The 15,322-nt window shown below is 44.6% G+C and overlaps 1 protein-coding gene across 5 annotated transcripts in view; it reads right to left on the bottom strand.

The window, feature by feature from the left end:
• Positions 1 to 15,322, bottom strand: part of CYRIA (CYFIP related Rac1 interactor A) — a 55,672-nt gene that overhangs the window by 22,405 nt on the left and 17,945 nt on the right. For 4 of the 5 annotated variants that reach the window (XM_069974099.1, XM_069974096.1, XM_069974102.1 and 1 more), the window contains exon 2: positions 10,037 to 10,103. The gene's annotated coding sequence lies outside the window, so the exon portion shown is untranslated. Of the gene's footprint in view, positions 1 to 10,036; positions 10,104 to 10,292; positions 10,337 to 15,322 lie in introns of those variants that run through there. The other variant, XM_069974098.1, reaches the window with a different exon arrangement.

The following is a 15,322-nucleotide window of genomic DNA, read 5'->3' as shown; positions in this document are numbered from 1 at the left end:
ACAATACTTGGTTTCCATGTTATTTTACAAGGTGTCCACTAGGTGGCGTATACTGCTTACCAATGAGGATAGAGTGAAGCAATTCTATACTAGTCATCAGATACATGGAGAACTGCAAAAATGGCATCCTGGTAAAAAATGATAATGCTTATTACTAAATCATTAACAGAGGGAGAAAGAAATGGATGATAGATAGCAGACTGACTGACTGATAGGAGATAGATAGAACTCCCCTTTGTGGGCCATGTCGCTCAGCCCTACTCCACTTGAGCTGCAATACCAGACAACCCAGTGTTGAGAGGGGTGCTGTTTGTAAGGCAGGATGCTCCTCTGTCAGTGGTCAGCACTGTCTCCCAGCACGGTGTATATATCTATATGGTGGGGATAGGTAAGTGAGCAGAGAGGAGCCATGTATTATTCAGCAGCAGCATCATCATCATCTGCCCCGGTGTGCTCACTAGATGACGGTCTGTCCGTTGTAAACCTTCCTCGGGCCGTCACTCTCTGCTGGGCAGAAATCCATTTCCCATCCACAATAAAAGGTCAGTTCTAAATCCAGTGCAGGATCAATACAGATGGTAATGAGGATTGCTGCAGGGGAGTAATGGACGGCCTCTCTGCAGTCTGCTCTACCCTACTCTCATACTCCCCTCACCCTTGTTATAAAGCCCCCTATCCGGGCACTGTCACATGCTGGACGCTAGAGGGGAGAAGCACTATAACTACTGCACAAATAGTATGAGGGGTCGGCGGGTATTGTCCTATTGCACTACAGAGACAGGATCTCCCATCACGTAATGGAACAATCTCTGCTGCCACCTCTGTCCATGTCAGGAACTGTCCAGAGCAGGAGAGGTTTTCTATGGGGATTTGCTGCTGCACTGGATAGTTCCTGACATGGACAGAGGTGGCAGCAGAGACTGGAGAGAATACACCACTTACTGCAGAACATACGGCAGCTGATAAGTATTGGAAGACTTAAGTTGTTGTTTTTTTTTATAGAAGTAAATAAAAAAATCTATATAACACTATAAATTTATATAACTTTCTGAAACCAGTTGATTTACAGTAATTTACAAATCTATGGAACATTCTGGCACCAGTTGATATTGGTCAACAACCCCTACTCTGCATTACTTCACATCTTCTGTTACATTGAAATGAATAGAGCTGAGTTGTAATACCTCACATGCCCAGAGGACGAGAGTGGCGCTGTTTTTGGAAAAAAAAAAAATCAGTTGTACTTTTTAACACTGGATATAGAACTCCTTTAAAAATCGTAAAGGAAGCAAAAGTCTATGGAGGCCGGAGACTAACAGGGTCAGTATGATCACAGGTCCTGTGCATGGACCATTATGTCGACTCCGCATCGAGGCCCTTATTACAAATATCTCAGCCCGCCCCATCGCCTCGTAAATCAGACACTAGGAGAGTTATTATTTCCTATCGGTGGCACTTTACAAGGTAATGTCAGTGACGGAGGAGCACAGCTGCGGGATTTCCTGCACTTTATGGTCCTGTAGCATGTAGGCCGCTCAGCGTCACACAGTCCTCCGCCCCCCCCCAGTAGCAGAAATGATGGGGGGTGAGTACTCACAGTGATTGTTATAAAACCCCTGGCATCCAGTGCGGGAAATCCCAGCAAAAGGCAGCGGCCGTTCTCTGCCTATGACCCTCTGAGGGGAGGGAGGTCTGATTGTTGTACAACATACTGGCCCGCTCACACATCACACAATGGAGCCCTGTGTCGCTGTAATTTATGCCGCACGGGACTATCAGACGTTATGGAGGAGCTGCTGTTAGGGGACTAGAAGAGTCCATGGAGGGGGGGCTTCAGTGTGATCCCAGCATTCTGTTCATGAAACAGGGTGTTCTGGATGAACAAAGCTACAGATGACACCAAATAAAGGGAGACAATTCTTTCAGTTTCATCTGATTCCCCCCGCTATACTTCACAGGCACGTGTATCATTTCCACATGATCTGCTGTAATTTATTGCCTACAGTGCCCCCTTAGGTGAATGGGTGCATTACACCTTACCTATAATATAACCAGGGGACAGTCAGGGTAACGGCCCTATTACACAGGACGATTATCGTGCAAAAAATCTTTAGATCGTTGGAATTTAAACGATAATCGTTCTGTGTAATTGCAGGCAAAGATCGAAAAATCTTTTGTATGTCGATGATTGTTGATTTAGATCTGAACCGAAAATTATCGCTAATCGTTCGCTGTAATTTCAAATTTGTTCGCTCAAGTTCCGCATTTGTTCACTAATCGTTTAGTGTAATTGCACATTGTTCATTGTTTTGCTGGGATCAGAAGGAATAAACAATCATACTAACAATCGCAATAACGATCATATTAACGATTGTATCTAACGACCATCGTTCTGTGTAATATGGTGAACGAACGATTTCAGGTTAACGATAAACAATCTTGTTTACGATCGTTTATCGTTAGTCGTTAAAAATCGCTCCGTGTAATAGGACCCTAAGGCACATGCATGTTTGGTCTTCCAGAGCAAGAGACGCTCTTTATGGTTGCTCTCCACTGAGTAAACTAGAGACCATACAGATCATGCAGATGTGCCTTGAGTTGTATGTGTATTTGACCTCAGCACTTACCCCTAAGCGGCCTTAGGGCTAATTCACACATCCGTTGTTCTGTCCACAATTGCGGACAGAACATGAAACCAATGTTATCCTATGGCCCTGTTCACACGTCCGTAGGTGTATACGGGGCCGTGATCCCTGCCGCAAAAAAAACGGACATGTTGTAATGCGGACCGTTTTTTTTGCGGCACAGATCGCTGGGGAAATGATGTGTGAACATAGTGCTCCGTGAAGCACGGAGCACTACGGATACACATACGGTAGTGCGGGTCGCGGCCACGGACTGCACTACGGGTGTGTGAATGTGGCCTTACTGTAATAAAACCCAGATCACCTCCGCTGAAATTCTGCACTAGAGCTCCCTGCAGGATCTATTAGGCTGGGTTCACACTGCATTTTTTTGCAAATAGTTTTTTTCATCCGTTTTATGGAGAAGAAAAAAAAAACATGAAAAAGGGATGAATTTGTGTGCCTGCGTTTTCATCTGTTCCATCTGTTTCAATTATAAAAAACAATATAAAAAAAAAAAAAAAAAAAACACAGATCATGATTGAGCATGTTTTTTGTGTATGTTAACCCTCTCCCGCAGCCCACAGTTAATTAACGTCTCTGCAGCGACGTTAATTAACGATCCAGGATGACACAGGTGCAGGAGCTGCGCCTGTGTCATCCGCGGCAGGTCCCGGCTATCAGTGATAGCCGGGAATCGGCCATGCTCCAGTGCTGAGAGTTAACCCTATGGATACTGCGGTCAGCACGACCGCAGCACCTATAGGGCTTCTGACAGATAATTCTCCCTCTACAGAGGGAGAATTCTCTGTCCGCTGTCCATCGGGGCTCTGCGAATTGATCGCTGAGCCCCGATGGTAGCCTCAGGCTTCCAGTTTCCTGGCTACAGAAGCCGGCAGGGGTCGGGAGGGAAGGCTGGGCGCGTGCCAGTGAGCTCTGTCCCCTCCTCTCTCCAGCAGCAGGGGGCAGAGGAGAGGGGGCAGACACAGGGACATCAGCTAATGGGATCATTTTGATCGCATAAGCTGATGTCCTAAAACGACCTGGGCAATGACCCCAGGTCCTGAAAGGGTTAAAAAGAACGGCTACATTTTGATCCGTTTACTCCGGAGGAAGAGTGTGGAGACGCAGCATAGTCACTTGCTAACCCGGCTTGTTGCTCGATTACGCCTGAACTGTTCTTTGAGGGGCTACCCAGCAAACAGACCCAAGAGAGAGACACTGAAGTTTCCCCTTTAAAACAGGGAGCAGTGGGATGACTTGCTCAGAGGTCAGTCTCCCACATGTCCCGTCCAGCAGGGAGTAGTCCCCGCTGCTCCAGGCCGTGCAGACATAACATCATATAAGTTAATAGCATCCTCGGGATCCCTTCCCAATGACAGCGACATTTTATGGGTTTTGACAAAAGTTTGTTATGTTACAGCCAAAAGATGATGAGTAATTCCTTTAAGTTATGGCCATGAATCCCTTACCCCGGTCTGATCTGTAATACATGGCTACAGGTGCTTATTAAACCCATAGCACATAGGCTGTCATTAGGCCACAGTGGCAGAAGCTTTGAACCCATAAGGCTGTGTTCACACAACACATTTTTTATGACAAGAACGGCAGTTGTTTGAAATTAAAATGGACGTTCTTGTCATACGGAAATGCGTTGCACTGAAGTCAATGCAAACAACGGGCATTGTTCAAAGTTTATTGAACAACGGCCTTGGAAATAATTGACATGTCAATTATTTTCGGCCGTTGTGCATTGAAATCAATGCAATTTCCAGTGCAACAATGGTGCTTGTTTGACACTCACTAGAACAGCCATCTTTTTGAGTGGCAAACAGCATCCGTTGCTCTTACATTGTGTTCACACATTTACCATGTTGTTGCTTAGATAATTACTGCCTAAGGCTAGGTTCACACTACATTTTTGCAATCCTTTTTTTTCATCAGTTTTTTGCAAAAAATGGATGGAAAAGACAGATGCATGTGTGTGCATCCGTTTTTCCATTGGATTCCACTATAAAAAAAAAAAACGGATCAGTTTTTTTTTTAACGTACACAAAAAAAAAAAAAAAAAAAAAGGATCCAATTGAAATTCAATGGAAAAACGGATCAAAACGGATGCACACACATGCATCAGTTTTTTTCATCCTTTTTTTTTTTTTTTGCAAAAAACGGATGAAAAAATAAAACGGATTGCAAAAACGTAGTGTGAACCCAGCCTTATTAATTACGTGGACTGTCTGGGTTTTGTCATGTGATCAGCATTACCAGGCCTCATGGTGGCTGTATTTCTCATCAAGAACAATCTGATGAAGCCTGGTAATACTGATCACATGACAAAGCCCAACCAGTAAGGTGCAGAATACACATAACCAGCGTCTACCTATATAAACCAAGAAACATAAAACTGCAAATGTGGGAACACAGAAAATCTAGGACAGCTCGGAGACAATAGAAAAGACTGGCGACTGCCACCTGTTGCCCCGATCAACTTTTGGTCTATGTGATTTCAGAACAAGATTTTTCTCCGATTTTAGTGGGGTGGAGGTTTTATAAAATGAGGATGAAGAGCGTGCACGGCCTGACAATGAACAGTCAGCAGAACAGGGGCGACTACCGCCCCTCAGTACATAATAATGCCAACTCTCAAAAAGGCTTAAAAGCCATGGAGGGGACTTAACAAACAGCGCTTGTCTTCCTGGCAGCGCAGTACGGCGTGGGTTTGAGGACACACAGGGAGAGGAATGACGCAAGGCCAGGAAGACGACTCAGAGCAGGGTGGGGAGGGTGCACAGCGCCCTATGCTGCATCATAGGAAGAAAAGGAGGAGAGGAAAACTGGATGTGGGCACAGCATGCCCACTATTAATATGAATACAGGGGCCATGGGTGGGTAGAACATACAAAACTATACTATAGCATGGGCACGCCCTGTAGCTGGAGGATATAATGCCAGTAATGCAGCATGCTATATCCAGAATATGTGAGGTATCCCGGATCACACCCCCATAAAGGATTACACACAGTGATGGTGAATACACGGCCTGGAGGAGAGCCACGGACTGGCTTGTCTCCTGTCCTGATGCCCGCACCTCCTTCACACTGGTTAAGTGTTTTAACTCCTCATGGACAAGGACTCTGGAGGATCTGCCCTGTTCTCCATTAGACAGATAACCCATTTATTTGAATAGTCACTGTGTAATGCTCGATCTCCCCTGTGGTGGCGCTGCAGAGTGACTATAAATACCTCACAGATCAATAACGCTGTTCTGCCAAATATTCCCAGATTGCCGGATTAGAGCAGATAAATGGTCCCAAATACAGATGATCTATGTAAGAACCTACCAGATCCCTGTATATTCCAATGGTTCAATGGTATATGGTTAGGGCTATACTGGTTGGTCAGGGATGGGACAGTGTTTCTGTGCTGCATCTGTATACACGGGATTTTTACTCACTTATCAAGGACTGAAGCCAGGGCGGGATCGATGGGGACCCTAAAAAATGTCACACCTATGTGGAAAATCCTTCATCCCACTGCCAAAGCCATAAATGTTGTCTCGTGTACCTACGTAACATTGACTCCAGACTGTATACATCCATCTGGGGAGTGACATTAAGTCTGATATACAGAGAGCTGGTAATAGGGAAACGCAGTACAGTATCCAAAGTGATGGAAAACAATAATGGACAAGGCTCCTATGATAAGCACTAGGTCACACCGGAGGATTTACTTCTCACACTGTGTAAGCCTGCTGCTAATGCTTAAAGGGGTCGTCCACTGGGAACTCTCTTGGCAGGAGGCAGATCCCATTGTACAGTGTCCATGAGACTCCCAGCGATCAGCAGTGATCTGTCCGAGAAGCATTCGATTCCCCTGCAGGAGCCTGAAATACTATACACCGACTGTACACAGTGAAAGATTCATGTTGTATGTTGTATTGCAGCTTGGTTGCATTGAAGTAAATGGAACCAAGTTGTAATACCGCACACAACCAGAGGACAGGGGGTGGTGCATTTTTTGGAAAAAAGTATTTCTAGTCCTGGATAATCCCTTTAAAAGGGGCAATGACACGGTAAGCCAAAAAGGCTCGTGCAATATCAGCTTATAGTAAGCCAACTAATAGATGGCCTAAACATAGATGAGACCGTGTAAAGATGAGACACCATAATAAATCCGGCACATTCTTAGACGGTCTAAGAATTACACAGGGTCTATTTATCCCCCAGCAGGGAATACTGGGAGGCTATAGCAGGGGAGGGAACCTTGGCTCTCCAGCTGTTGCAAAACTACAACTCTCATCAAGCTAAAGCTTTGGCTGTCCAGGCATGATGGGAGTTGTAGTTTTGCAACAGCTGGGGGGGCCAAGGTTCCCCATCCCTGCTATAATTTGTATTACATACAATGTCTACTAGGTCTCTGCCATAGAGTTCAAGACCAGTCTAAACCAGTGGCTGTAAACTACAATCCCTATAAAGGCTGCCAGGGTATGATGGGAGTTGTAGTTAGGAACAGTGTGGAGGAGGGCGGCTACAGGTTGGAGAACACGGACCTAAATCCTATGCTGAAAAATCAATGAAAACCAACATCAATAAAGCTAGCGCATCCATAACCTTTAAAGGGGTTATCCAGCGCTACAAAAACATGGCCACTTTCTTCCAGAGACAGCCCCACTCTTGTCTCCAGCTTGGGCGGGGTTTTGCTGATCAGTTCCATTGAAGTGAATGGAGCTTAATTGCAAACCGCACCTGACCTAGAGACAAGAGTTGTGTTGTCTCTGAAAGAAAGTTGACATGTTTTTGTAGCACTGGATAACCCCTTTAAGCTCCATTTACTTCAATGGAGCTGAGTTCCAAACCCCACCCAATCAGGAGACAAGAGGGGAAAAAGTGGCCATGTTTTTGTAGCGCTGGATAACCCCTTTAACCCCTTTATAAGAAGTTCCTGCACTTTGTATGACAGCTTGTTTCCCTTTCCATCAGGGGTATCAAACCTGCGGCCCTCCAGCTGTTACACAACTACAATTCCCATCATGCCTGGACAGCCAAAGCTTTAACTATCTGGGCATGATGGGAATTGTAGTTCTGCAGCAGCTAGAGGGCCTGAGTGACACCTGTGTTTTACATAGTAAATGAGGAAGTTCCACCAGTCCATGGAAATAACCCTCCCCGTCTCCTGTGTGCTGCCAGGTGTAACGTATACATTACACTGTACAAAATACAGAAGATGAGGGGTTAGCTTTCTTTTTATTATGCTAATCTATAGGGAAGAAAAGAAAAAAAAAAACTTTAAAGGATTTCCCCATTTTCAGCATATCAGGCCTATTCATTGTTTTTCTATTGTACTTTCTGCACAAGTTCCCCATGGTTATCAAGTAGAGGAAAGAGAATTTACTTGCAGAATGGTTTGGCATTTTAATCCTGGATTAAGATAGATGCCACCCTATGGCTGAGGGATTCAAATGCAGAGCGATAGGGTTCGTGCATTACCGTAATTTTGTTTGTCCCAATTAATAAATTGATAAATAAAAAATTCTTTCAACTCAACTGTTGTCAGAGAGTTATACAGATTTGCAATGTACTTCTATTTTAAAAAACCTCACGTTTTCCAGTACTTATCAGCTGCTGTATGTCCTGCAGGAAGTGGTGTATTCTTTCCAGTCTGACACAGTGCTCTCTGCTGCCATCTCTGTCCATGTCAGGAACTGTCCAGAGCAGAAGCAAATGCCCATAGACAACCTCTCCTGCGCTCCAGACTGGAAAGGAATCGCCACTTCCTGCAGGACATACAGCAGCTGATAATTACTGGAAGACTTAAGATTTTTAAATAGAAAGTTATATAAAATTATAAAAAAAAATAATTGCTGAGTACCCCTTTAAGATCTGTGCTTGCAGTCCTTCAATAGTCTTGTTCATGTGATGGTCCCACAGGGATTGTTACCTCAGTGCTGATGTACTGTAAGAGTCTGTTCACACTTTATGGAGATGCATATGGCAGATTTAACTTAACTACAATATCCATGGAAGGGATCAGGATTACAGCCTTCAGCTACAGGCTCATGGGAGGTTTAGCCCTATTCAATAAGGCTAATCTGTATTGTGTTAATTCCGACCGGGATAAAAAAAAGTAGCATACTCCTTATACTCTCCCCCCCTCCTCCGCACACACATCATCTGCACCATGTGAATAGGGTTGTGGATGATCTATGCATAAGTATAGGATCCAGACTGTCACTGGCGCCATAAATCTCATTCAAATCTGACGTATAAAACGTAATGTGTATCTGTCACATGGCCACGATTAAAGGGGTTATCCAGTGCTTCAAAAACATGGCCACTTTCTTTCAGAGACAGCACGACTCTTGTCTCCAGTTCAGATGCGGTTTGCAATTAAGCTCCATTCACTTCAATGGAACTGAGCAGCAAAACCCTGACCAAGCTGGAGACAAGAGCGGGGCTGTCTCTGGAAGAAAGTGGCCATGTTTTTGTAGCACTGGATAACCCCTTTAAGGGGTTTCTACTCAATGACAGCAAGCAGAGATCTTGCAGAACTGATGCAGAATGTATACTGGCATAAAGGGGTATTTTGGTGAAAATCTTTTTATTTAAAATCAACTGGAGTAAGAAAGTTAAACAGATTTGCAATGTACTTCTATTTAAAAATCTCAAGTATTCTTGCACTTATCAGCTGCTGTATGTCCTGCGGGAAGTGGTGTATTCTTTTCAGTTTGACATAGTGATCTCTGCTGCCACCTCTGTCCATGTCAGGAACTGTCCAGAGCAGGAGAGGTTTTCTATAGGGATTTGCTACTGCTCTGGAAGTTCCTGACATGGACAGAGGTGGCAGCAGAGAGCAGTGTGTCCGACAGGAGAGAATACACCACTTCCTGCAGGACATACAGCAGCTGATAAGTACTGTAAGACGTGAAATTTTTTACATTAAAGTAAATAAGTCTGTATAATTTTCAAAAAACAAGTTGATTTGAAAGAAAGATTTTAGATTTCGCCTGAGTAGCACTTTAAATGAGCAATGAATGAGTTTTATAGATATCTAATCAGCAAAACATTAAAAACAATGGAGGCCGGGAGCCTGGATATATTCTCAGGGTGTGTTCAGATTTAATCAATATAAACAAATGGTGAAAATCGGCAGCAGATGAGGTACATGTGAACCCTAAAGGTGATGCACATCCATGAGATCCCTAATAGTCACGCTCCATGATTCCTGTATTACAGGGGATCTATGTTACATGCAAAGCTTTCACCATGAAATATAAAAAAAAATTATTATATATTTTAATAATAATATTATATATATATATATATATATATATATATATATATATATATATATATAATTTTTTTTTCTTTTAAATAATAAAAATATATTAGAATAATAATAAATCTTCATTTTACCTTTTCCACCAAGTTTCTGGACGACCTCTTCAAAGGATTTCCTCTCTTAACATGAGTTCCCCCAAACCTGTCGAGAAGAAAGACGCCCTTAGTCACCTGTTACATATGGATGAGAACCATGGCGTTTTGCATTGGCGACCATATAACATAATAGACTGCATCACATAAAAGATCAACATCCAATAACATAATAAAAAGTAAAAGGTTGAAAAGCCACGCTCCATGGTGGATGCCGTGCCCCTGCAGCACACAATACCTTACAGCCGAGGATTTTATTGCAGATCCTTTAGCAATGTGATAGTAAATCCCGCAGCTACAATGTGATCCCTGTTTTGCAATCTGTACAATGCAGCCACTTGTTCACATGCCGGACGCTAATTCACTTCAACGTCCTTCAAAAAGGAGAATAAGGAGGAGTGAAAAGGAAAAAAAGGAAAAAAAAAAAAAAAAAAAATGTCCCCGGCAAGAATCAGTAGGTAACCCTAGTGACAATCAAGCGGTCCCAATAGAAAGTGTTTGCCTATGGCAGTGACCATATATGGGCATGAAGGCTGCCGTCACATGGCAGGGACATCCTTTATCAGGATCCGTGAATCCGTGCCGCGTTATCAGCACTGCAGGAGCCGCAGACAAAGCCTCACACAATACACACGCAGAAGACGCCTATTTTATATCCTTTTTACAAGCTGCGTGTGATCAGACTGAGCAGCCCCTTTAAATGGTCAAAAGACGTCCTATCTCTGACAGGTTCATGTTACACAACCCAGCTGTGGGGGTCCTGACTGCTCAGGGACCCCTGTTTCTGCCATTACTGATAGGAAAAAAAACAAACTTTAAATTGCCGTTAATGAAATCCCAATAGATTTCTATTGTCTCTATATGGACTAATTGGCTCTGGCTCACAAGGTTTAAATGGTTCCTGTTGTTTCACACAACCTTCTTCTGTGATCTGTAATCAATTCATTTACCAATAATGAATCTATATAAACAAGTTTAAGCCACTAGGTTACTCTTTCCTGCAATCTGTTGTTCACTGCATTGCTAGGGGAAATCTGTCTTTAGCAACAGGTGCACCAGGACAGAACACAGGAAGTGGGGTGGAGCTTAGCTACAGCTAGGAAGAGAGTGCCTGGGGACAAGAAATCTGTAAGCCTGACTCTAGAGCAATGATTCTCAACTCCAGTCCTCATGGTCACCAACAGGTCATGTTTTGAGGATTTCCTTAGTATTTCAAAGGTGATATAATTATACTCGGCGGATCAGGTATTATCACAGGTGTTTTTTGCATGGGATATCCTCAAAACATATCCTATTGGTGGATTGAGGAATGGAGTTGAAAAACACTGCTCTAGATAATCCTCACTGCCCCTTAAAGGTAAATCAAGTCTTCTTCCAGCATGGTGCCAGACTGTTCACCGGCACTATGCTATGGCAGGTGCTCCCCTGTCACTGGTCAGACAGCTATATATAAGCAAACTGCCTACCCTCTGGTCATATCCCCAGAAATAATGGAAAGAATGAGATATAGCTGTACACTATGGAGGGGCATGAAATCATCTCATCGAAATCAGAGAGGTATTGTGAATTATATTACCTTAGGGTGCGTTCACACATACAGGATCTGCAGCAGATTTGAAGTTGCAGATTCAAAGAAAATCAAATCTGGGCTATCTAATATGCTGCAGATCCTGTACGTGTGAATGCACCCTAAGTATATATATAGTTTTTACATATCTCTACCTGCTGAAAGGGCAGGTTTAAAGGGAGGGGCTTACAATGTAAACGGGGAGAGGGGGAGGAGAAGAGGGCGCGCAAGGGTGGCCAGAGGGGGAGGAGAAGAGGGCGCGCGAGGGTGGCCAGAGGGGGAGGAGAAGAGGGCGCGCAAGGGTGGCCAGAGGGGGAGGAGAAGAGGGCGCGCGAGGGTGGCCAGAGGGGGAGGAGAAGAGGGCGCGCGAGGGTGGCCAGAGGGGGAGGAGAAGAGGGCGCGCGAGGGTGGCCAGAGGGGGAGGAGAAGAGGGCGCGCGAGGGTGGCCAGAGGGGGAGGAGAAGAGGGCGCGCCAGGGTGGCCAGAGGGGGAGGGGAGACGGCGCACGAGGGGGGGCTCAAATAGAAATAGAAAGAAAAGAAATAGGTTTTCAGGTTGTAGCTTGAACATAGCTAATCCTGTATCATCTGGGTCACCTAAGCCCCAAATACCAGGGGACTCTCCGCTATAATCATGTCACCTATCATTAGCATCTCATGCATAAGGCTGCAGCAGTAAGAAGAAAAAAAAATGCATGAAACATTTCCCTTCCTAGAAGAAATGCAATAGAACATATGTCCCTCAGTGTCAACATTATTTACCTGGTAAAAAAAAAAAAAAAAAAATCATGCCGAGAGTGAGTGTGCTTACCGCGATCAAAAAAAAAGCAGAGCTGCAGTGTAAAGCATGGACAGAGAAGAGAGATGCTGCCCGAGTCAGGTCCCAGCAGCACCATCTCTGTACCGGCTGCTCAACAGCACATAACGCAATCCAAAAAGAGTATAAGCCATGAGATCTTGTGTAAAACACCATGGAAGAGAAGCCAACACTGAGTATAATCCCATCCAGTGATACCATAGAAGCGATATGGGAAGTCAGGGGCACAGCTGGTCTCCACTACTTCCTGCAAACCTAATTGTGAACCACTTCTAGATGAAGCTTCCTAAAAAGGGAACTCCGACAAAAATCTTTTTCTTTCAAATCAACCGGGTTCGGAAAGTTATATAGATCTGCAATTTACTTCTATTTTAAAATCTCCAGTCTTCCAGTACTTATCAGCTGCTGTATGTCCTGCAGGAAGTTGTGTATTCTTTCCAGTCTGACAAAGTGCTCTCTCCTGCGACCTCTGCCCATGTCAGGAACTGTCAGGATGCTATAACAAATTAATGTGAGCTCGTGGCATGCATATATATATATATTATACACACACCATATATGCACTTATGCGGTGCTGCTCCCTAGTCTGAGATCTGTACCTACCTTACAGAAGGATGCAAGATCAATAACTTCATAACCCTTTCCTCACCAGCGGGCTATAAGAGACCTCCATGAATGCCCAGATCCTGTTACATCCTCCCCCTGCAAGCTACTCCCTGTCCCCTCACGCTCTTGTACTGCAACCTACATGTAACCAGAGACCAATGCAAGCAGAAAACTCAGCAGTCGCCATCTGTGGTCCATGACAGGTCCAGCCAAGACGTACGAAACGAGATGCTGCCATGACAGCCCGGCTCATGCACTTGGCATTAGGTATAAGCGTCCAGCAGCCTTAACCACGGAAGCGACAGGAACGAATTTCTAGTTACCAAGGAAACTGGGTTACGTCGTGCAATGTCCTAAATCCACCCCCAAACTACCTGTAGGCATAACTGCAAAAGTATACCTATAACCAGGTAAACAAGACCGAGCAAGGCGGCCAGCGCTATAGACGTCACCCCAAAGAGCAGGCAGCGGAATAACCCAATAATAATAGAAATGTAACTATATATACAGAAATAAACAATGCATAAATCTGCCCTGGAGTTTTAAGGAGGTACACCGGGAAAATCTTTCTTTCAAATGAACTAATTTAAGAAAGTTATATAGATTAAAAAATCTCAAGTCTTCCAATACTTAACTGCTGTATGTCCTGCAGGAAGTGATGTATTATTTCCAGTCGGACACAGTGCTCTCTGCTGCCACCTCTGTCCATGTCAGGAACTGTCCAGAACAGCAGCAAATCCCCATAGAAAATCTCTCCTGCTCTGGACAGTTCCTGACATGGACAGAGGTGGCAGCAGAGAGCACTGTGTCAGACTGGCAAGAATATACCACTTCCTGCAGAACATACAGCAGCTGATTAGTGGAAGACAAGAAATTTTTAAATAAAAGTAAAATTACAAACCTATATAACTTTCTGAAACCAGCTGATTTGAAAGAAAGATTTTTGCCGGATAAGGGGATTAGAACGTATCCACAGGACATTGTGGGGGGGGGGGCACTTTTTCGCTGGGAGGAGGTGGCTGAGGGAAAAGACGTCCACTTACCTCCCCAGTTCCAGCCGCGGCACTCGCATAGCGGCGTTCCAGTGCCCGATTCCCGGCCACTTCCAGGTGTCTGAGGCGGGCCCGAGACGTGACGTCTCAGGTCCGCTCAGCCACTCAGTGACAGAGGCGGGATCTGAGCAGACTTGAAACGGATCCCGCCTCCTTTACTGAGTGGCTGAGGGGACCTGAGACGTCACGTCTCGGGCCCGCGTCAAACACCAGGAATCGGCCAGGAAGCGGGCACCGGAGTGCCGCGATGCGGGACCCGCCTCTGGAACCGGGGAGGTGAGTGGTCGTCTTTTTACTCAGCCACATCCTCTCCGGTCCCAGCAAAAAAGTGCCCCCATGCTGGAGTACCCCTTTAAGCTCCCCATGTGTTTCCAAGACTCACTGCATGAGCTGAAAAGCCTTAAGACGTGTTAAGAGAAGCAAAGGAGTATGGGAGAAAAGATGGCAGCAGACTGTTACACAGAGTCTCCGCACGCCTGTATCATGGTGCCAAACCATTGTCGATTCCTAGGACTCTATATGGCTCTCCAGCAGGAAATCCAGACCATGGGCTCCTGGATAAATGACATTGATGGGGTGACGTGTATACACATATGCTCCAATATTACACCGCACCACTGGCGTAGCATAAACTATCAATTAGGCCTGGCTTTTGTCTTGCAATAACACGCTTTCAGGCGAGTTCCAGAACAAGTCACCGCTATTTTATTATGTCAACCCCTGGCAAAATGCAGAAAACCAAATGGGAACAAATGGAGCGGATGCCAGACATATGGAGCGTGTGTGACTAACAGAAGACATCTAAAGTAACCCTCCTATTCCAAAAGGCACATTACAGTGACACTATACTGTACACTTACTTTACAGGTCGTGAACACCGCCACAGACTATTTTTATTGCCCCAATAAATCTAAGATGAAGAAACTTTACAAAGGCTGTTCTGCTTCTACAGCTTCTATGCAGACTATGTGTCTCCATGGTAACAGACAACAAGTATGTAGTCTGATCCAGCACACAATTTCTGTATGTGCTCTACGTCTGAACAACCTAGACAAAAGTAAAGAAGTATGAGGCTGCAAGATTGTAGGATGACGCTATACACAATTCAAAGGGTATTGCACTCAAACAGAACTTTTGATACGTTGCTGCCCATGGTGAAACTAACAATTCCTTCACTTGTTATTGTCTATCCATTCTCCTTCCCCCAGTTATCAACTACTGATTTCT

This window comes from Dendropsophus ebraccatus, chromosome 6 (genome assembly GCF_027789765.1).
Source record: "Dendropsophus ebraccatus isolate aDenEbr1 chromosome 6, aDenEbr1.pat, whole genome shotgun sequence".
Lineage (NCBI taxonomy): Eukaryota > Metazoa > Chordata > Amphibia > Anura > Hylidae > Dendropsophus > Dendropsophus ebraccatus.
The sequence above is the reverse complement of the archived record's forward strand: the minus strand, read 5'-3'. Positions and strand labels throughout refer to the sequence as shown.